The 22,418-nt window shown below is 42.3% G+C and overlaps 5 non-coding genes across 5 annotated transcripts; 2 read left to right on the top strand and 3 right to left on the bottom strand.

The window, feature by feature from the left end:
- Nucleotides 1–13,686: 13,686 nt before the first annotated feature.
- On the bottom strand, nt 13,687–13,768 carry TRNAS-AGA (transfer RNA serine (anticodon AGA)). The gene has a single exon. It is a non-coding gene; the product is annotated as a tRNA-Ser (tRNA).
- Nucleotides 13,769–16,746: 2,978 nt separating this feature from the next.
- On the bottom strand, nt 16,747–16,828 carry TRNAS-AGA (transfer RNA serine (anticodon AGA)). Its single transcript has one exon. It is a non-coding gene; the product is annotated as a tRNA-Ser (tRNA).
- A 379-nt stretch (nt 16,829–17,207) lies between these two features.
- TRNAI-UAU (transfer RNA isoleucine (anticodon UAU)) lies at nt 17,208–17,300 on the top strand. The gene is given in 2 exon segments: nt 17,208–17,245; nt 17,265–17,300. It is a non-coding gene; the product is annotated as a tRNA-Ile (tRNA).
- A 2,513-nt stretch (nt 17,301–19,813) lies between these two features.
- TRNAS-AGA (transfer RNA serine (anticodon AGA)) lies at nt 19,814–19,895 on the bottom strand. Its single transcript has one exon. It is a non-coding gene; the product is annotated as a tRNA-Ser (tRNA).
- Nucleotides 19,896–20,269: 374 nt separating this feature from the next.
- TRNAI-UAU (transfer RNA isoleucine (anticodon UAU)) lies at nt 20,270–20,362 on the top strand. The gene is given in 2 exon segments: nt 20,270–20,307; nt 20,327–20,362. It is a non-coding gene; the product is annotated as a tRNA-Ile (tRNA).
- The last annotated feature ends 2,056 nt before the right edge of the window (nt 20,363–22,418 follow it).

The following is a 22,418-nucleotide window of genomic DNA, read 5'->3' on the forward strand; positions in this document are numbered from 1 at the left end:
TAGGATTAAGGGATTAACCAATGAGACACAATTGCGGGATATATAGCTTTTACCCGAAATCCACTTAATATTAGTCCCTGAAGAAGAAACGTTCCGTTTCGAAACGCGTAGGACAAGCTTGTACTAGTGCTCTAGCCCCATACTGGCACCCTACTGCGCGATTTTGACTGTTGCTGAGCGGCGCCGAATCCCTGCGGTGACGTCACGATCCAGGAAGTGATCCACACGGAGGAGAGTGTTGGCGCACAGCTGATGTCTAAAACTGCCCTGCTGAAACACTGCAGGAATCAGCAGCTCCCAGCCTGCCTGTGCTCAGGGGAGCAAGATCAAGCAAAGGTTGTGCATACATTTCAATAGGACCCTGCACCATCGAGGACAGCAGTATCACCCCTGCAAAGACATATATCCTGGTCTCCGAAGGCATTGGGTAAAATATCCCGAAACTGCTTGTTATTAATTTATTTGATGTACGCACATTACTCACCATTTATTATTCATGTCAATAATATTTTGTAATGCACTATGAGTGTTGTGCGCTGTGTCTCTTTTTTGTATCCATTTGACAGAATTGACTGGCTATTTCTAGAACACGCACTGACAAAATTTGGGTTCAAAGATTCGTTCATGAAGGGGGTTCAGGGACTATACCGAAACCCGTCAGCCTCAAAAAGACTTTCAGGTGGAGGCCCCGAACGATTCCAAATCCGCAATGGAACCCGGCAAGGATGCCCCCTCTCCCCTCTTCTTTTCGCCCTCACGATCGAATCACTGGCGACTAGAATAAGACAAAACCCAAATATTCAGGGTCTCTCCCTCGATCAGGAACAATACAAAATTTCCCTTTTCGCTGATGATATCATCCTAACTCTGACTAACCCCCTAACTTCCCTCCCTAACCTTCAGATGGAACTGACGGAGTTTGGGAAGGTATCAGGATATAAAATAAACAGCGACAAATCTGAGGCCCTAAATCGTAGCCTCCCAGATCCCGTGGTCAAACTCCTTAAACTAAATTTTAGCTATAGATGGTGCCCTTCGCACATTAAGTATCTGGGAATTAATGTGTCAAGGCACTACCGGGATCTATACCGGGTTAACTACCCGAAGTCATGGGTCAAGATCAAAAAGGATCTAGATCATTGGGAAGGTTACCAGATCTCGTGGTTCGGGAGGATGATCTCCGCAAAAATGAATATACTCCCAAGAATGTTATACATTTTTCAGACACTCCCGATCCACGTTCCGGCCACTGATCTAAAATACATACAGAACAGATTGCTCCACTTCATTTGGCAGGGCAAGAGGCCCAAAGTAGCCAGATCGGTCCTGATGGCCGCAAGATCTAGGGGAGGACTGGGAGTACCAGACCTACACAGATATTACTTAGCTGCCCAGCTCAAGCAGGTAGTAATGTGGAACTCAGACCCGACCCGTTGTTGCTGGGTAAAAATAGAGACTCAATATGCCAAGATGCCTTCCTTGCAAGCCTACCTCTGGAGCCTGGACAGAGGAGAGGGGCAAAAATATAATCTTGCACTGCAGGCCTCACGACTCACGTGGGATGTCTGGAATAGATGCAAAATCAAATATGATCTCTCCTCAACTAGTTCTCAACTGACCCCTATCTTTAATAACCCGAGATTCCCTCCGGGATGCGGATCTAAACTGTTCGTCCAATTCAACACAAGGGGTATAGAGGCGATTGCTGATCTTTTGAGCCTAGGGAAGCTCCTGACCTATCAAGAACTGAGGACTAAATATAAAATTCGAGAATTGGACATATTCAAATATCTACAAATCAGAAATTTTATACGGACCACCTGTCCTCTTCCAGAATACCCCACTCTCTCTAAGTTCGAGCACCTCTGTGAGGTTAAGACTCACCAGAAGGGTCTAATATCAGATATATACAATGTACTAGAGCACTCAACGACTCCCAAACAGCATGATTACATGCTTAGATGGTCAGCAGATCTGAGTATGAATATAGAAAGAGAGACTTGGGAAGAAATCTGGCAGGCAGCCTCAGAAACTTCCCTATGTACTACAATCAAGGAAAATATTTACAAGATTATGTTTGGCTGGTATCTTACCCCAGCACGATTAAACCAGATCTACCCTCTGGCATCAGACCAATGTTGGAGAGGCTGTGGTAATAGAGGGGACATGGTCCACATCTGGTGGTCCTGTCCAGAAATTGTGAAATACTGGACCAAGGTCCACATTTTGATAAAAGAGGTCACCGACCTAGAAATTCCTATTGAACCACTGACCTACCTGTTGGCTGCGCCAATGCCGGACATTGTCCGGCCCACCAGGAAATTAATCTCCTTCATCCTTACCGCGGCTAGATGCTGCATTGCGGCCTCCTGGAGGAAAACGACCACGCCAGCACTGAGCACAATCAAAAACAGAATCGGTGATGTGATGTCCATGGAACGGCTGACCGCCATCGTTAGGCAAAAAGTCCCCGCCTATGAGGAAATTTGGGAACCCTGGATCCTTCTCACTAGAGTTGCCCAACCAACCTTAACGAGTCGGAGGCCCTCCTCCTCCCCGTAAGGACTAAAAAACAGTTCGAAACAGAGAACCTACAACAGCCAAATGGGTTTCCCACCCCTCCCACCTAACTCTCCACCCTCCCCCTCTCTCTCCCCTTCATTCCCCACACCCCTCCCTCTCTTCGCCTTCCTTCCCCGAAGGCATCCCCCCCTTCCTCTTTTTTTCTTCTTCTCTGGCAGCTCCGGTTGCCACTTTACTTCTCCCCCAAAAAAGTTGTTCAAAAAATTATTTTTAGGCTATGTTATTTGTAATGACTGATGTACTGTATAAGTGCCTAATAAAAACATTGGAAAAAAAAAAAAAGGAACAAGGCATACTTGTGGAGTGCACGAGCACTCATCACCCTATACTTCTCCCTGAGTGCCGGTGGCAGACCGCGCAGGATGATGTCGGGCACCGTATCGATACAAGCAAATGTAGGTTGGGTTCTGGAATCGGGTGCTCTTCCGTGAGCAGGTGTGCTTGTGGTGGCGGGCGAGGGTAGGTGGTCTGGGAGGAAGCTTTCCTCCTGTCTTGGTCGCCGTGTTGTCTCCTGGTGTGGTCTTGACGGGGTTATCATGTTATCCTCCTCTTCAACGGCATACATGTACCATCCTGCTCTGACATCGGGGATACAGGGGCATGAACACCGAGCAAATTATGTATCCCCGCTATGTCAGCCTCTATCTTCTCCATCCGTCGATCCATCCATTGATCCATATTTAGCATCCGTTGTTCCATATTTAGCATGGTCTCCAGAAGCAGATCTATCTTTGCCAGCACAATAGAGTTCTCGGGAATATCCACACTTATCCCATTCAGCATCCGGTCTAACGAGCTGCTTCTTGTGCATGGTGTTCTGTGGACATCTGTGTGGATGGGTGCTACGGAGAATGAGATGGGGGTTCCATGGAGAGAAGCGCAGCGTCATCAAAGAAGGGTGGAGGAGGTGACCTGTGGATATCCTGGAGAGGAGAAGTGGCAGCGTCGTCGAAGAGGAATGGAGAAAGTGACATCTGGATTTTCGGGCGAGAAGCGGCAGAGTCGTCTAAGCGCAAAGGAGAAAGTGACCCGTGGATTTCAGAGGCACCAGCGGCAGCGTCGTCAAAGAGCACTGGCGAAGATGGCCTGTGGGTTCCCGGGAGGGCGGCGGCAGCGTCAAGGACGAGTAATGGAGAAGACGGGCTGAAGATTTTCAGGAGAGCGGCGGCAGAGTCGTCGAAGTGAATGGGAGGAAGTGGTCTGCGGGTACGATGGGTTGGCTGCCATTTGTTTTGCGTTGAGTGTACATTGCCGTATTTCTTCTTGACATAATAAGGCTGACGTCTATTAAAACAATTAGCCTTTGGAGTCAGCAGAAGGTTTTCTTTATTGGCCTTAGCCTGTCGCTTTGGCCTTGGCGTGGAAACGGCTGCCACCTTTCGCTTTTTCTGCATAACAGGCACGGCAGAGGCGAGTGGGTTCCTGCATCCATAGAATCGGGGTTGATCCATGGAAGCAGATGGCACAATGCAGTATCTGCACAAGGGCAAGTTCAGATAAAGATCATTGAGTGGTAGCTATGCAAAGTTTGTAACCTTTTATGCATGGTGACGAGGTACAGGTGTTAAAATATAATGAAGAAATAAGTGCGGAACCCAAAAAACACCTTAATAATGTGAATCACTATATAAATATAATAGTGTACCATATAAATCACCTTGTATAATTAAATAAAACACAATACAGGTGTTACTCTACTCTGAAAGTATAATTCAAACCATACAGTCCGTTGGTTGTGGCGTGTGCTGCTAAATCAGAGAGTGGCTCAGCACTCACACAAACTAGAAGAAAAAAACACAGGAAAAGCGCAAAACGCAAATGGTGAAGTATGTCATATACAAATGTATTCGTGATAAGGAGGTAAGTATTAAGCGTACATCAATATAGAACAAAATGAGCATTCATGTGCAAAATTGCACAATGTTACCACATTGCAGTCATCTGGGTAGAAGGTAAGGTCCAATGGTACAGCAGCTGGCGTTAGTGCAACGTCATCAGAGTCTCTCACCACCCGGATGTCCTCGCGATCAACAGCCTCAGTCCTTGAGCTGCTGGAATCACCCCACCGACTGGAGCATCTGTGTAGATCAAGGCACTGCGTGTAGACCGCACATGCGGAAGTCTTTATAACCAGCAGTGCACGTCCATGTTGAAGCACTTTCTCTGTTACCAGATCCCCCAGTGTGCAGCAGTAGTATACAGTCCCGGCGCTCGCGCACCTCAGTGACGTCACGGGTAGCATGCAGAGTGAGAACGGAACGAACTAGGCCAATAGTTCATACCACAAAGGCATAAAAATGCTAATATAGCAATGAGTAGTGGCAAAATTAAAAGGTACCAAGCTATAAAATAATCCAACGCGTTTCGAAGCTAAAAATGCTTCTTCTCCAGGGATAAAATTCACCGTCACATTCTCCAGTATTAAATACACACGTCACTGCCATCATTGGTCAGCCTATTAGGGCAATAAGCCAATCACATGTATATACTCAAAACTGGGGGCGTGACAATGGATCGGATCAGAAATATACAAAAGCAGTTAACACACTTTATTACATATATAACTCTGCAAAAAAACGGCTCTGCAAAAAAAGGGGGAAATAAAACACAATCATTAAACAAATACACATCGTTATTACATATTTATTTATCTAAAAGTTGATAAAAATGATTATAAAAAATATAAGAAATTTCCCACATAGAGAAGATTATACTGTTCAATGGAGTCAATGGACCTGATGCTATCCTAAGAGATAACAAATATAAACGTGATGAAGTATATTAGATACATACGGTGGCATCCATATAGTGCTAATAAAATGCCCATACATCTAACTCTTCGTTCAACCCCTTAGGTACCATACAATCTAATTTATGTATCCAAAAGGATTCCTGAGCAGAAAGGGCCTTAAGTCTATCACCCCCTCTCCTGTCTATTGCAACATGTTTGATGCCCAGAAATGTCAAACTTGAAGGGTCTTTCTGATGGTGGGTCAGGAAATGTCTGGAAACACTGTGTTTTTCAAATCCATTCCTGATATTCCGGATGTGTTCCTGTATTCTTATCTTTAAATTACATTTCGTTCTCCCTACGTAATGTAATCCACAGGAACATTCTAGTAAATACACTACGTACATTGAATCACAGGTTATGAAATCCTCTATAGCAGCGTTTCCCAAATGGTGGGTCGCGACCCGGCACCGGGCCACGGCACCAAAATTGCCGGGTCGCAGCGAGGCTGGCCGCGCGGTGTCTCCTCCCAGCCCCCCCTCCCGCTGCTCGAGTTAAAAAAAATATCAGCGATTCCCCCTGCGGTCCCGCGCGCATGCGCAGGGCAAGCAGGGACCGCTCCCTTCCTCCCCCCCGCTCCCAACGTGGGACGGAGGCGGAAGTACTATCTCCTCTGCGGCCCGCTTCCTCCCGCGACCCGCTTCCAGAGCTCACCTCCCGTGGCACCCCCTCCCGAGCCCACCTCCCGTGGCACCCCCTCCCGAGCCCACCTACCGGGGCACCCCCTCCCGAGCCCATCTCCCGTGCCCCCAAGCCCACCTCCCGTCCCGGGCAGCAGGGGATATCGGGGGCAGCAGGGGAAAGCGTCCGGCCTCAAGGTAAGTCACCCCACCCAGTCACTGTCACCCACCCAGTCACTGTCACCCACCCAGTCACTGTCACCTACCCACCCAGTCACTGTCACCCACCCACCCAGTCACTGTCACCCACCCAGTCACTGTCACCCACCCATTCACTGTCACCCACCCAGTCACTGTCACCCATCCACCCAGTCACTGTCACCCACCCAGTCACTGTCACCCACCCAGTCACTGTCACCCACCCAGTCACTGTCACCCACCCAGTCACTGTCACCCACCCAGTCACTGTCACCCACCCACCCACTGTCACCCACCCACCCACTGTCACCCACCCAGTCACTGTCACACACCCACACTGTCACACACCCACACAGTCACTGTCACTTTCACACTTGTGCAAGACAACACCCACCTTTGAAAAACAATTAGGTTTAACATCCCTCACATGTGCTAATTAAGTTTGTTGTACCAACCAGGTGACTTTCTAAATGTATATAAGTAAACTTACAACAGCCATTGCTGCTTGCAGCCTTTGCTCTTAAGCAGAAATGCTTTTAAGTAGAAATCTTTAAAGTAGTGGAAGTTTAAAAAAGGAAGTTCAAAAAGAAGTGGAAAAAATGGACACAATCTACTGCTTCTGATTCCTGCATTTGAACTACGCTGGAAAGGAGGTTATCATCCCACACTGCACATCTCAACACATTACTATTGCTGTGATGCCACCTTTACTTTTTATATTTACTGTAACCTCACTTATTTTCAAATTATGCACTTCCTTCCACCAGCCTCATGTCTCTAACTCTATTCATATTTCGCCATCTCTCCTTACTTCACCACATCTCAGTTCACATGAACTCCTCTCTTACCTGCGCCCTCTGTCACCACACAGTTATGCCGCCTGCACTAAAACACACCCCTACAAATCATCCTCACACATTCTCTTTCTGTCCATGCTTCTCCTCCTTGCTTCTGGGGATATCTCTCCCAATCCTGGTCCCTGCCTTATTTCTACTTACTCTCGTCCTCGCCTCCCACATGCAACTTCTACTCCTTCTGGTGTTAACCCCTCCAACCTCATACCCATCCCCTGCCACCCTCCCTCCTCTCTCCCTTTCTCCTGTGCACTTTGGAATGCTCGCTCCCTCTCTAACAAGTTCCTCTCTGTGCATGACTTCTTTCTCTCTCACTCCCTGCTTCTCTTTGCTATAACTGAGACCTGGCTCACTCAGTCTGACTCTGCTCTGGAAGCTGCCCTCTCCTATGGTGGCCTTTCCTTCTCCCACACTCCACGCCCTGATGGCAGGGGTGGAGGCGTGGGGCTCCTGCTCTCCTCTCTCTGCCGTTACAGAACAGTTTCTATTCCCCCCTCTCTTGCTTTTCCCTCCTTCGAGGCTCACACAGTCCAGATCTTCTCTCCTCTCCCGGTCCATGTGGCGGTCATCTATCGCCCACCTTCTTCTACTCATCCCCCTTCTGTCTTTCTCTCTCACTTTGAATCCTGGCTCTCTTTCTTTCTCTCCTCAGACTCCCCTGTTCTTCTCCTTGGGGACTTCAATTGCCACATTGATGACCCCTCTCTCCCTTGGGCTTCCCGCTTTCTTTCTCTAACCTCTTCTTTTGGCCTTCAACAGTGGACTGCAGCCAGCACCCACAAGGATGGCCACTACTTAGACCTGGTTTTCACTAAAAACTTCTCTCTCTCTGACTTCTCCATTTCCCCTTTTCCTCTCTCTGACCATCACCTCATCTCATTTTCTCTCTCTCGCTTCTCTCCATCTCCATCTCCATCTCGCCCTCGTTTTTGCAGAAACCTGCACTCTATTAACCTACCAGCTCTTGATTCCACATTACGCTCCTCCCTCTCCTCTCTCAGTTCCGCTTCAGACCCTGACAACCTGGTCAGGAACTACAACTCTGCCTTATCTTCCTCTCTTGATCTTCATGCCCCACTTTCTCTCTGCCGTCCTCGCCCTTCTAACCCCAGACCCTGGCTAAACTCCCACACACGCATGCTGCGTTCCTCCACTCGTTCCTCTGAACGCCTCTAGAGGAAATCTCATACGCTCGCAGACTTCATTCACTACAAATTTATGCTATCCTGTTTCAACTCTGCCCTCTTTCAGGCTAAACAAACCTACTTTTCATCACTAATCAACACACACAAGTCTAACCCACGCCGTCTCTTTTCTGTCTTTGACTCTCTACTCAGACCACCCTCAGCTGCCTCCTCTTCTTCATCCATCTCACCTCAGGACTTTGCTGATTTTTTTAAGAAAAAGGTGGAGTCCATACGGCAGAACATCCCATCTGTTGCCTCCTCCCATCCCACAATGCTTCCCAACTCTCCTCCTGTCTTTCTTGACTCTTTTTCTGCTATCTCGGAGGAGGATGTATCACTGCTGATCTCCTCTTCGCCCTCTACCACTTGCCCACTTGACCCCATTCCCTCCCATCTCCTAAAACCTCTTGCTCCTTCTATAATCCCTATGCACACACAGATCTTTAACTCTTCCCTCTACTCTGGTACCTTTCCTTCATCCTTCAAGCATGCAACCGTTATACCATTACTCAAAAACAGCAAGCTTGACCCTACCTGTCCTTCTAACTATCGACCTGTCTCCCTCCTGCCTTTTGCCTCCAAACTCCTTGAACGTCTTGTATTCTCTCGATTGCTACACTTTCTCAACACCTATTCTGTACTAGACCCTCTACAATCTGGCTTCCGCACTGCTCACTCTACTGAAACAGCCCTCACTAAAATAACTGACGACCTCCACGCTGCCAAAGACAGAGGTCATTACACTCTGCTCATATTACTCGACCTCTCTGCAGCATTCGACACCGTGGACCACCCTCTTCTCCTTCACATTCTCCATACTCTTGGTATTCGGAACAAAGCTTTATCCTGGATCTCCTCTTACCTCTCCCATCGTACCTTCAGTGTCTCTTTTGCTAACACCTCCTCCTCCTCTATTGATCTCTCTGTGGGGGTACCCCAGGGCTCTGTCCTGGGACCCCTACTCTTTTCTCTCTACACACTCTCTCTAGGTGACCTAATCACATCTTTTGGGTTTAAATATCACCTCTATGCTGACGATACACAAATTTACCTTTCAACCCCTGACCTTACACCTGCTATACAGACCAAAGTTTCTGAATGCCTCTCTGGAATATCATCCTGGATGGCCATCCGCCGACTGAAACTTAACATGGCAAAAACAGAGCTCCTTATACTACCTCCCAAACCTGGCCCTACTACATCCTTCCACATTGCTATTGGAAATACGATCATTCACCCAGTAGCCCAAGCACGCTGCCTAGGGGTCACACTTGATTCCTCTCTCTCATTCTCCTCTCATATTCAAAACGTTTCTAAAACTTGTCGCTTTTTCCTCCGCAATATCACAAAGATACGCCCTTTCCTCTGTTACTCAACTGCTAAAACTCTGACTCAGGCCCTCATTCTCTCACGTCTCGATTACTGCAACCTCCTGCTGTCCGGCCTTCCTACCTCTCACCTGTCTCCCCTACAATCTATCCTAAACACTGCTGCCAGAATCACTCTACTCTTTCCTAAATCTGTCTCAGCGTCTCCCCTGCTGAAATCCCTCTCCTGGCTTCCGATTAAATCGCGTATCTCACACTCAATTCTACTGCTCACTTTTAAAGCTTTACATTCTTCTGCCCCTCATTACATCTCAGCCCTAATTTCTCACTATGCACCATCACGACTCTTGCGTTCTTCTCAAGGATGTCTTCTTTCTACCCCCTTTGTATCTAAAGCTCTCTCCCGCCTCAAACCTTTCTCACTTTCTGCCCCACACCTCTGGAATGCTCTTCCCCTCAATACCCGACTAGCCCCCTCGCTATCCACCTTTAAGACCCACCTTAAGACACATCTGCTTAAAGAAGCATATGAGTAGCACTGGATAATCATGGACACATGACACAAAGATTGGCCTCCTGCAGACGCACTTACTAGTATTCCCTCCTACTGTCTCTGTACGTTCTCCCTACCTACCAATTAGATTGTAAGCTCCTCGGAGCAGGGACTCCTTCCTTAATGTTACTTTTACAGTATGTCTGAAGCACTTATTCCCATGATGTGTTATTTATATTTGTTATTTATATGACATGTATTACTACTGTGAAGCGCTATGTACATTTTATGGCGCTATACAAATAAAGACATACATACATACATACATACCCACCCAGTCACTGTCAAGTCACTGTCACCCACCCAGTCACTGTCACCCACCCAGTCACTGTCACCATCCCACCCAGTCACTGTCACCCACCCAGTCACTGTCACCCACCCACCCAGTCACTGTCACCCACCCAGTCACTGTCACCCACCCAGTCACTGTCACCCACCCACCCACTGTCACCCACCCACCCACTGTCACCCACCCACCCACTGTCACCCACCCACACAGTCACTGTCACCCACCCACCCAGTCACTGTCAAGTCACTGTCACCCACCCAGTCACTGTCACCCACCCACCCAGTCACTGTCACCCACCCACCCAGTCACTGTCACCCACCCACCCAGTCACTGTCACCCACCCAGTCACTGTCACCCACCCAGTCACTGTCACCCACCCACTGTCACCCACCCACCCAGTCACTGTCACCCACCCACACAGTCACTGTCACCCACCCACCCAGTCACTGTCAAGTCACTGTCACCCACCCAGTCACTGTCACCCACCCACCCAGTCACTGTCACCCACCCAGTCACTGTCAAAGTCACTGTCACCCACCCAGTCACTGTCACCCACCCACCGTCTCCCACCCACCCAGTCACTCACCCACCGTCTCCCACACACCCACCCAGTCACTGCCTCCCACCCAAGTGTCCCAGTCCCCCCTCCCAGTCCCCCCTCCCAGTCCCCCCTCCCCCTCCCACCCAGTCCCCCCTCCCACCCACCCAGTCCCAGTCCACCCTCCCACCCACCCAGTCCCAGTCCCCCCTCCCACCCACCCAGTCCCAGTCCCCCCTCCCACCCACCCAGTCCCAGTCCCCCCTCCCACCCACCCAGTCCCAGTCCCCCCTCCCACCCACCCAGTCCCAGCCCCCCCTCCCACCCAGTCCCAGTCCCAGTTCCCCCTCCCACCCAGTCCCAGTCCCCCCTCCCACCCACCCAGTGCTAGTCTCCCCCACCCAGTCCCCAGTCCCACCCAGTCCCAGTCCCCCCTCCCACCCACCCTGTCCCCCCTCCCACCCACCCAGTGCTAGTCTCCCCCACCCAGTCCCCAGTCCCACCCAGTCCCAGTCCCCCCACCCACCCAGTCCCCCCTCCCACCCACCCAGTCCCAGTCCCCTCTCCCACCCACCCAGTCCCCTCTCCCACCCACCCAGTCCCAGTCCCCTCTCCCACCCACCCAGTCCCAGTGTTTGTGTGTGTGTAGCAGTGTCTGTGTGTGTGTGTGTAGCAGTGTCTCTGTGTGTGTGTAGCAGTGTGTGTGTAGCAGTGTCTCTGTGTGGCTGCTTGTGTGTGTGTCAGTGGCTGCGTGTGTGTTTATCAGTGGCTGTGTGTGTGTCAGTGGCTGCGTGTGTCAGTGGCTGCGTGTGTCAGTGGCTGCGTGTGTATCAGTGGCTGTGTGTGTGTGTATCAGTGGCTGTGTGTGTGTGTGTCTGTGCAGGCCCTATAGGCGATAAAATTTTTAGTGGGTCACGAAGGAGAAGTTCAAAAATAACCGGGTCACGGAAAAAAAAGTTTGGGAAACCCTTCTCTATAGTGAACACTTCTTTTGTTTTTTTAGACAAAAAGGTCTTCCTATTTACATGCATGTATTTACATACAGAACACTTTGTGCAGTTGAAGTTACCCATGGGTTTATTACCCAGCCAAATCTTTTTAGAGACTGGACATGTGATTAGTCCAATGTCACTAGGAGTTAAGACATTCTTTAGATTTGAAGCTTTTCTATAAATGAATCTAGGTTTTTTAGCCAGATGGTCACCCAACACTGGATCATTACTTAAAATAGACCAGTGTTTCGAAACCACCTTCTCGATTTGTTTGTGTACAGAACTATAGTTAGTCACAAATGCCACATCTACTGTTTGCGTGGTTGTAACCCTTGGTTTCTTTTCCTTCTGAGTCAACAGATTTTCACGGTCCATACACTGTACTCTTTGAGTTCTTTTGCTAAGTACTCAGAATTGTATCCTCTTTCAATAAACCGTCAAAACATTAAATCTGCTTGTTTCAAATAGGTGTTGTTGTCACTGTAATTTCTTTTCAACCTCATGAACTGGCCCCAAGGGATATTTCTAATCCAAGTGTCTTTATGATTACTGGATGCCATCAGTAGGTTATTTGTGTCAACCTCCTTAAGGAAGGTCTCAGTTTGCACCCTTCCTTCTTGATTAGATGTTAGTTTGAGGTCCAGATAATTAATGGTATTCATATCTGTTTGGTGTGTGAACTCCAAATTTAAGTCATTGTTATTAATAAATGACACAATGTTGTCTACTGATGCATTATCCCTGTCCCAAAAACCAGGACATCATCTATATAACGCCGCCAAACAATGATGTTATTGGCAAAGGGATTGTTGGCCCATATACATTGATCCTCCCAGTGTCCCACATACAGGTTTGCAAAACTACAGAACCCATATAAGATCATATTGAACCCCCCAAAAAAATAAATCTGATTTTAATATAAAATGTTCTGTCTTTGAATTTAATATCATAGTACAAAGTACATTTGTTCTTAATGCGAATCATTCTGTTTCACAAAAGATTCCATAAAGTTTACATTTGATTAATTTCTTAATTTTCTGTAAACTTCAGGAAGTTACAGTACAATTATTACAGTACATTAATGACCATTTTTCAGTAAAATTCAAGCTAAGTTGTTTATTTCTTCAACAGGTTTAGAAAGCCCTGCTTATCTTTTGTGAATGATAACAATAAAACATTACAAATGCTTTTTCATAACAAATAGATATTTGTGCTGAAGTGTGATAAGCAGTTGAATTATAACATTGATTATTCCCATTATATGTAAACAATATAGTTTTAGCAGACTGTAAAGAATGTACACATCTCAATACATGCAGTACTTAGCACAGTCCTTAAGAAGAATTCAAATATTATCTGTAATTATAAAGTGGAAGAATTCCCTCACTCTCACACTAAAGTGCTCATTATCCGTTGTCACCTTAAGATATTTCTGTAGGGGTAAGCCGTTTCTCCTCTATTTTATGTTGTGCAAAGTATTGCACACAAATGACCTCTTAGCACTATGTTGCAGCATAGAGATACTTATCAATAGAAGACAATGCATTTATTGAAATGGAGTTCTATATTAAATGTTTTACAGCTAGCAGCACCCTAAAATGTATAACTTGGATAATGTTTGAAGAATTCAGGGTGTTTTCTTCTTTGGTGTGCCACATATTCCAGTAAGTAAAGATTGCTTTGCCAAGCAGATACAAACAAAATGCAAAGTGCAGTGAAGTTTTTAATAACACGTTACCACTGAAAAAGTCAACGTAGTCAGCAGGATTTGAACCTGCGCGGGGAAACCCCAATGGATTTCTAGTCCTTCGCCTTAACCACTCGGCCATGACTACATAGCTGGTATTACTGAATACAGTCACACAGATGGCTCTTGAGCGGATATGGGTAACACTCACTAATGAATGATGACCAATATGAACTAAATAACCATGAGAACATTTTCATAGAGAGAAATACATGACTTGTTTGTACACATTGTTTAAACAACATTATCTTTGTAAAATGTTGCTTCTATTGGGTTTTTGAAAAATGACGAGAAATACTTTGTGTTAACCACATTCAATGTACAGTATGAAACAGATCTGAGGCAGAAAAAAAGAAAAGGGGTTAAAAGGAGTAATGGGAAAATGATCTAACTTGGATGTCAGAGATTAAAAGAGCAGAGTTGGAGGGCAATTGGGGCAAGAAGAAGATGGATCATTACAGGGACATGCTCCAGTGGCGTAATTGGTTAGCGCACGGTACTTATATGTCAGTATATGCTAAGCTATTCCGAGGTTGTGAGTTCAAGCCTCACCTGAAGCAAACCCTTTTTTTGTTTCATCAACCAATAGCATTGTTTGAATGTATACAATGTTAAATAAAAGGCCTATGGATGTAAATTGTAAAATGCAATCTTTTACATTAAAAACAACATTTCCGCATTTTGCTATTTGGCTTACATTGGAGCGCATGTAAATCAGTCAAATTCAATAGGTGTCTCAATGTGGGCAAGAAGATATTGGTAATTGATGATGTATGATTTAAAAAAATAAAAAAATGAGAGCTGTCCAAGCAAATTGTTCCTTTTTTCAAACCAAAATACACCAGTGGAGCCAATGCTACCTATTATTTGGATCTAGAGGATACATATATTTCCAGATGTATATATCCTTTAAAGGCAATCTTTAATGAGCATCCTGTCTATCTGTACTAAGTAGGGATCAGCCTATCCCCCCTTCTTAACCCAACTATTCACCTCTCACATTCGTATCTTGCTCACCATATGTAAACCACTTCTCACCTCTCTCATAATCTGTTGTTATTACATTTCCTCCACCTACCCCCTGAGAATGATTAATAAACAAATCTAAACTCAATACAAAACCTCATTAAGAGTTAAAATTCACCCTAGCAAAGTCACATTCTGCCTTTCAATCAAGCCTGAAATATTTTTTCAAACACAATTTGCACCTGAATGGCGATGGTGGAACAAAAGCTTTCTACGTTTTGTTTTTAAATCCAAACAAGTATAAATACCTCTTAAGAGTTAATCCTCACTGTAGCACAACCCCATGCTATTTCACCAGAGTCTTCAATTGAATAAATTCTCTTATTGCTATAGGCGAGTGGATCTTGTATGTGGTAGAAACCAAGAGTGCTGAAAGAAGTTTTGCATGTACGACCACCTTTTCTTTCAGTTTTACTTGCTTTATGCTTTATCAGAGTGGGCAATCATAAATGACAACATAGAAGAGGAATAAAGAATCTTCTTTTTTTGCCAATTACATAGCAAGCTAAAGGAAAACATGCTAAAACCACATTGAAGATTTGAGTAACACAGTTAAAGTAAATATGAAGGAACAAGGCTTGATGTTAATATTAAAGATATTTTAAATGCCTTAAGCATAGAATAAAATATTCCAACACATTTGAACTTTGCAACTCACTCAAAAAATCATGTCTTTTGATCAATTTTAAACAGAGGGTTCAGGGCTCTATGGATTTAAAGAATTTATTATATCAAATACACAACATTTCAACCATCAAAAAGTGGTCTTTCTCAAGTGAGAAAGACCACTTTTTGATGGTTGAAACGTTGTGTATTTGATTTAATAAATTCTTTAAATCCGTAGAGCCCTGAACCCTCTGGTTTTTTTTTGCTGACTTTGGAGTCTGTCATTCACAGGGACTCCCCTGGATCAAGAGCACCAGTAACAACAAGTATCAGTTAGAGTTTTCAGTTTTTGGTGTGCAGCATTTATCTTGTTTTTTTCTGCTTTTGATCAATTTTGACATACAAAGGGTGGAGGGATACCAACATTGATCTCTTGGGTATCTAGAGGGAACTATCAATATGCAGACTATGGCAAAAGTATCAACAAAATTAACATGTCCAAGAATTAGGTATTCAATATTGTTAATCTGCAAGACAAAAACATACAGAACCCCTATAAGATCATATTGAACCCCCCAAAAAATTAAATCTTATTTTAATATAAAATGTTCTGTCTCTGAATTTAATATCAAAGTACAAAGTACATTTGTTCTTAATGCGAATCATTCTGTTTCACAAAAGATTCCATAAAGTTTACATTTGATTAATTTCTTAATTTTCTGTAAACTTCAGGAAGTTACAGTACAATTATTACAGTATATTAATGACCATTTTTCAGTAAAATTCAAGCTAAGTTGTTTATTTCTTCAACAGGTTTATAAAGCCCTGCTTATCTTTGTGAATGATAACAATAAAACATTACAAATGCTTTTTCATAACAAAAAGCTATTTGTGCTGAAGTGTGATAAGCAGTTGAACTATAACATTGATTATTCCCATTATATTTAAACAATATAGTTTTGGCATACTGTAAATAATGTACACATCTTAATACATGCAGTACTTAGCACAGTCCTTAAGAACAATTCAAATATTATCTGTAATTATAAAGTGGAAGAATTCCCTCACTCTCACACTAAAGTGCTCATTATCCTTTGTCACCTTAAATTATTTCTGTAGGGGTAAGCCGTTTCTCCTCTATTTTATGTTGTGCAAAGTATTGCACACAAATGACCTCTTAGCACTATGTTGCAGCATAGAGATACTTATCAATAGAAGACAATGCATTTATTGAAATGGAGTTCTTTATTAAATGTTTTACAGCCAGCAGCACCCTAAAATGTATAACTTGGATAATGTTTGAAGAATTCAGAGTGTTTTCTTCTTTAGTGTGCCACATATTCCAGTAAGTGAAGATTGCTTTGCCAAGCAGATACAAACAAAATGCAAAGTGCAGTGAAGTTTTTAATAACACGTTACCACTGAAAAAGTCAACGTAGTCAGCAGGATTTGAACCTGCGCGGGGAAACCCCAATGGATTTCTAGTCCATCGCCTTAACCACTCGGCCATGACTACATAGCTGGTATTACTGAATACAGTCACACAGATGGCTCTTGAGCGGATCTGGGTAACACTCACTAATGAATGATGACCAATATGAACTAAATAACCATGAGAACATTTTCATAAAGAGAAATACATGACTTGTTTGTACACATTGTTTAAACAACATTATCTTTGTAAAATGTTGCTTCTATTGGGTTTTTGAAAAATGACGAGAAATACTTTGTGTTAACCACATTCAATGTACAGTATGAAACAGATCTGAGGCAGAAAAAAAGAAAAGGGGTTAAAAGGAGTAATGGGAAAATGATCTAACTTGGATGTCAGAGATTAAAAGAGCAGAGTTGGAGGGCAATTGGGGCAAGAAGAAGATGGATCATTACAGGAACATGCTCCAGTGGCGTAATCGGTTAGCGCACGGTACTTATATGTCAGTATATGCTAAGCTATACCGAGGTTGTGAGTTCAAGCCTCACCTGAAGCAAACCCTTTTTTTGTTTCATCAACCAATAGCATTGTTTGAATGTATACAATGTTAAATAAAAGGCCTATGGATGTAAATTGTAAAATGTAATCTTTTACATTAAAAACAACATTTCCGCATTTTGCTATTTGGCTTACATTGGAGCGCATGTAAAGCAGTCAAATTCAATAGGTGTCTCAATGTGGGCAAGAAGATATTGGTAATTGATGATGTATGATTTAAAAAAATAAAAAAATGAGAGCTGTCCAAGCAAATTCTTCCTTTTTTCAAACCAAAATACACCAGTGGAGCCAATGCTACCCATTATTTGGGTCTAGAGGATACATATATTTCCAGATGTATATATCCTAAAAAGGCAATCTTTAATGAGCATCCTGTCTATCTGTACTAAGTAGGGTTCAGCCTATCCCCCCTTCTTAACCCAACTATTCACCTCTCACATTCGTATCTTGCTCACCATATGTAAACCACTTCTCACCTATCTCATAATCTGTTGTTATTACATTTCCTCCACCTACCCCCTGAGAATGATTAATAAACAAATCTAAACTCAATAAAAAACCTCATTAAGAGTTAAAATTCACCCTAGCAAAGTCACATTCTGCCTTTCAATCAAGCCTGAAATATTTTTTCAAACACAATTTGCACTTGAATGGCGGTGGTGGAACAAAAGCTTTCTACGTTTTGTTTTTAAATCCAAACAAGTATAAATCCCTCTTAAGAGTTAATCCTCACTGTAGCACAACCCCATGCTATTTCACCAGAGTCTTCAATTGAATAAATTCTCTTATTGCTATAGGCGAGTGGATCTTGTATGTGGTAGAAACCAAGAGTGCTGAAAGAAGTTTTGCATGTACGACCACCTTTTCTTTCAGTTTTACTTGCTTTATGCTTTATGCTTTATCAGAGTGGGCAATCATAAATGACAACATAGAAGAGGAATAAAGAATCTTCTTTTTTTGCCAATTACATAGCAAGCTAAAGGAAAACATGCTAAAACCACATTGAAGATTTGAGTAACACAGTTAAAGTAAATATGAAGGAACAAGGCTTGATGTTAATATTAAAGATATTTTAAATGCCTTAAGCATAGAATAAAATATTCCAACACATTTGAACTTTGCAACTCACTCAAAAAATCATGTCTTTTGATCAATTTTAAACAGAGGGTTCAGGGCTCTACGGATTTAAAGAATTTATTATATCAAATACACAACGTTTCAACCATCAAAAAGTGGTCTTTCTCAAGTGAGAAAGACCACTTTTTGATGGTTGAAACGTTGTGTATTTGATTTAATAAATTATTTAAATCCGTAGAGCCCTGAACCCTCTGTTTTTTTTTTGCTGACTTTGGAGTCTGTCATTCACAGGGACTCCCCTGGATCAAGAGCACCAGTAACAACAAGTATCAGTTAGAGTTTTCAGTTTTTGGTGTGCAGCATTTATCTTGTTTTTTTCTGCTTTTGATCAATTTTGACATACAAAGTTTGGAGGGATACCAACATTGATCTCTTGGGTATCTAGAGGGAACTATCAATATGCAGACTATGGCAAAAGTATCAACAAAATAAACATGTCCAAGAATTAGGTATTCAATATTGTTAATCTGCAAGACAAAAACATACAGAACCCCTATAAGATCATATTGAACCCCCCAAAAAATTAAATCTGATTTTAATATAAAATGTTCTGTCTCTGAATTTAATATCAAAGTACAAAGTACATTTGTTCTTAATGCGAATCATTCTGTTTCACAAAAGATTCCATAAAGTTTACATTTGATTAATTTCTTAATTTTCTGTAAACTTCAGGAAGTTACAGTACAATTATTACAGTATATTAATGACCATTTTTCAGAAAAATTCAAGCTAAGTTGTTTATTTCTTCAACAGGTTTATAAAGCCCTGCTTATCTTTGTGAATGATAACAATAAAACATTACAAATGCTTTTTCATAACAAAAAGCTATTTGTGCTGAAGTGTGATAAGCAGTTGAACTATAACATTGATTATTCCCATTATATTTAAACAATATAGTTTTGGCATACTGTAAATAATGTACACATCTTAATACATGCAGTACTTAGCACAGTCCTTAAGAACAATTCAAATATTATCTGTAATTATAAAGTGGAAGAATTCCCTCACTCTCACACTAAAGTGCTCATTATCCTTTGTCACCTTAAATTATTTCTGAAGGGGTAAGCCGTTTCTCCTCTATTTTATGTTGTGCAAAGTATTGCACACAAATGACCTCTTAGCACTATGTTGCAGCATAGAGATAATTATCAATAGAAGACAATGCATTTATTGAAATGGAGTTCTTTATTAAATGTTTTACAGCCAGCAGCACCCTAAAATGTATAACTTGGATAATGTTTGAAGAATTCAGAGTGTTTTCTTCTTTAGTGTGCCACATATTCCAGTAAGTAAAGATTGCTTTGCCAAGCAGATACAAACAAAATTCAAAGTGCAGTGAAGTTTTTAATAACACGTTACCACTGAAAAAGTCAACGTAGTCAGCAGGATTTGAACCTGCGAGGGGATACCCCAATGGATTTCTAGTCCATCGCCTTAACCACTCGGCCATGACTACATAGCTGGTAGTATATAGTCACACAGATGGCTCTTGAGCGGATATGGGTAACACTCACTAATGAATGATGACCAATATGAACTAAATAACCATGAGAACATTTTCATAAAGTGAAATACATGACTTGTTTGTACACATTGTTTAAACAACATTATCTTTGTAAAATGTTGCTTCTATTGGGTTTTTGAAAAATGACGAGAAATACTTTTTGTTAACCACATTCAATGTACAGTATGAAACAGATCTGAGGCAGAAAAAAAGAAAAGGGGTTAAAAGGAGTAATGGGAAAATGATCTAACTTGGATGTCAGAGATTAAAAGAGCAGAGTTGGAGGGCAATTGGGGCAAGAAGAAGATGGATTATTACAGTAACATGCTCCAGTGGCGTAATCGGTTAGCGCACGGTACTTATATGTCAGTATATGCTAAGCTATGCCGAGGTTGTGAGTTCAAGCCTCACCTGAAGCAAACCCTTTTTTTGTTTCATCAACCAATAGCATTGTTTGAATGTATACAATGTTAAAAAAAAGGCCTATGGATGTAAAATGTAATCTTTTACATTAAAAACAACATTTCCGCATTTTGCTATTTGGCTTACATTGGAGCGCATGTAAAGCAGTCAAATTCAATAGGTGTCTCAATGTGGGCAAGAAGATATTGGTAATTGATGATGTATGATTTAAAAAAATAAAAAAATGAGAGCTGTCCAAGCAAATTCTTCCTTTTTTCAAACCAAAATACACCAGTGGAGCCAATGCTACCCATTATTTGGGTCTAGAGGATACATATATTTCCAGATGTATATATCCTAAAAAGGCAATCTTTAATGAGCATCCTGTCTATCTGTACTAAGTAGGGTTCAGCCTATCCCCCCTTCTTAACCCAACTATTCACCTCTCACATTCGTATCTTGCTCACCATATGTAAACCACTTCTCACCTATCTCATAATCTGTTGTTATTACATTTCCTCCACCTACCCCCTGAGAATGATTAATAAACAAATCTAAACTCAATAAAAAACCTCATTAAGAGTTAAAATTCACCCTAGCAAAGTCACATTCTGCCTTTCAATCAAGCCTGAAATATTTTTTCAAACACAATTTGCACCTGAATGGCGGTGGTGGAACAAAAGCTTTCTACGTTTTGTTTTTAAATCCAAACAAGTATAAATCCCTCTTAAGAGTTAATCCTCACTGTAGCACAACCCCATGCTATTTCACCAGAGTCTTCAATTGAATAAATTCTCTTATTGCTATAGGCGAGTGGATCTTGTATGTGGTAGAAACCAAGAGTGCTGAAAGAAGTTTTGCATGTACGACCACCTTTTCTTTCAGTTTTACTTGCTTTATGCTTTATGCTTTATCAGAGTGGGCAATCATAAATGACAACATAGAAGAGGAATAAAGAATCTTCTTTTTTTTGCCAATTACATAGCAAGCTAAAGGAAAACATGCTAAAACCACATTGAAGATTTGAGTAACACAGTTAAAGTAAATATGAAGGAACAAGGCTTGATGTTAATATTAAAGATATTTTAAATGCCTTAAGCATAGAATAAAATATTCCAACACATTTGAACTTTGCAACTCACTCAAAAAATCATGTCTTTTGATCAATTTTAAACAGAGGGTTCAGGGCTCTACGGATTTAAAGAATTTATTATATCAAATACACAACGTTTCAACCATCAAAAAGTGGTCTTTCTCAAGTGAGAAAGACCACTTTTTGATGGTTGAAACGTTGTGTATTTGATTTAATAAATTCTTTAAATCCGTAGAGCCCTGAACCCTCTGTTTTTTTTTTTGCTGACTTTGGAGTCTGTCATTCACAGGGACTCCCCTGGATCAAGAGCACCAGTAACAACAAGTATCAGTTAGAGTTTTCAGTTTTTGGTGTGCAGCATTTATCTTGTTTTTTTCTGCTTTTGATCAATTTTGACATACAAAGGGTGGAGGGATACCAACATTGATCTCTTGGGTATCTAGAAGGAACTATCAATATGCAGACTATGGCAAAAGTATAAACAAAATAAACATGTCCAAGAATTAGGTATTCAATATTGTTAATCTGCAAGACAAAAACATACAGAACCCGTATAAGATCATATTGAACCCCCCAAAAAATTAAATCTTATTTTAATATAAAATGTTCTGTCTCTGAATTTAATATCAAAGTACAAAGTACATTTGTTCTTAATGCGAATCATTCTGTTTCACAAATTATTCCATAAAGTTTACATTTGATTAATTTCTTAATTTTCTGTAAACTTCAGGATGTTACAGTACAATTATTACAGTACATTAATGACCACTTTTCAGTAAAATTCATGCTAAGTTGGTTATTTCTTCAACAGGTTTAGAAAGCCCTGCTTATCTTTTGTGAATGATAACAATAAAACATTACAAATGCTTTTTCATAACAAAAAGCTATTTGTGCTGAAGTGTGATAAGCAGTTGAACTATAACATTGATTATTCCCATTATATTTAAACAATATAGTTTTGGCAGACTGTAAAGAATGTA

Source organism: Ascaphus truei (genome assembly GCF_040206685.1).
Source record: "Ascaphus truei isolate aAscTru1 chromosome 12 unlocalized genomic scaffold, aAscTru1.hap1 SUPER_12_unloc_2, whole genome shotgun sequence".
Lineage (NCBI taxonomy): Eukaryota > Metazoa > Chordata > Amphibia > Anura > Ascaphidae > Ascaphus > Ascaphus truei.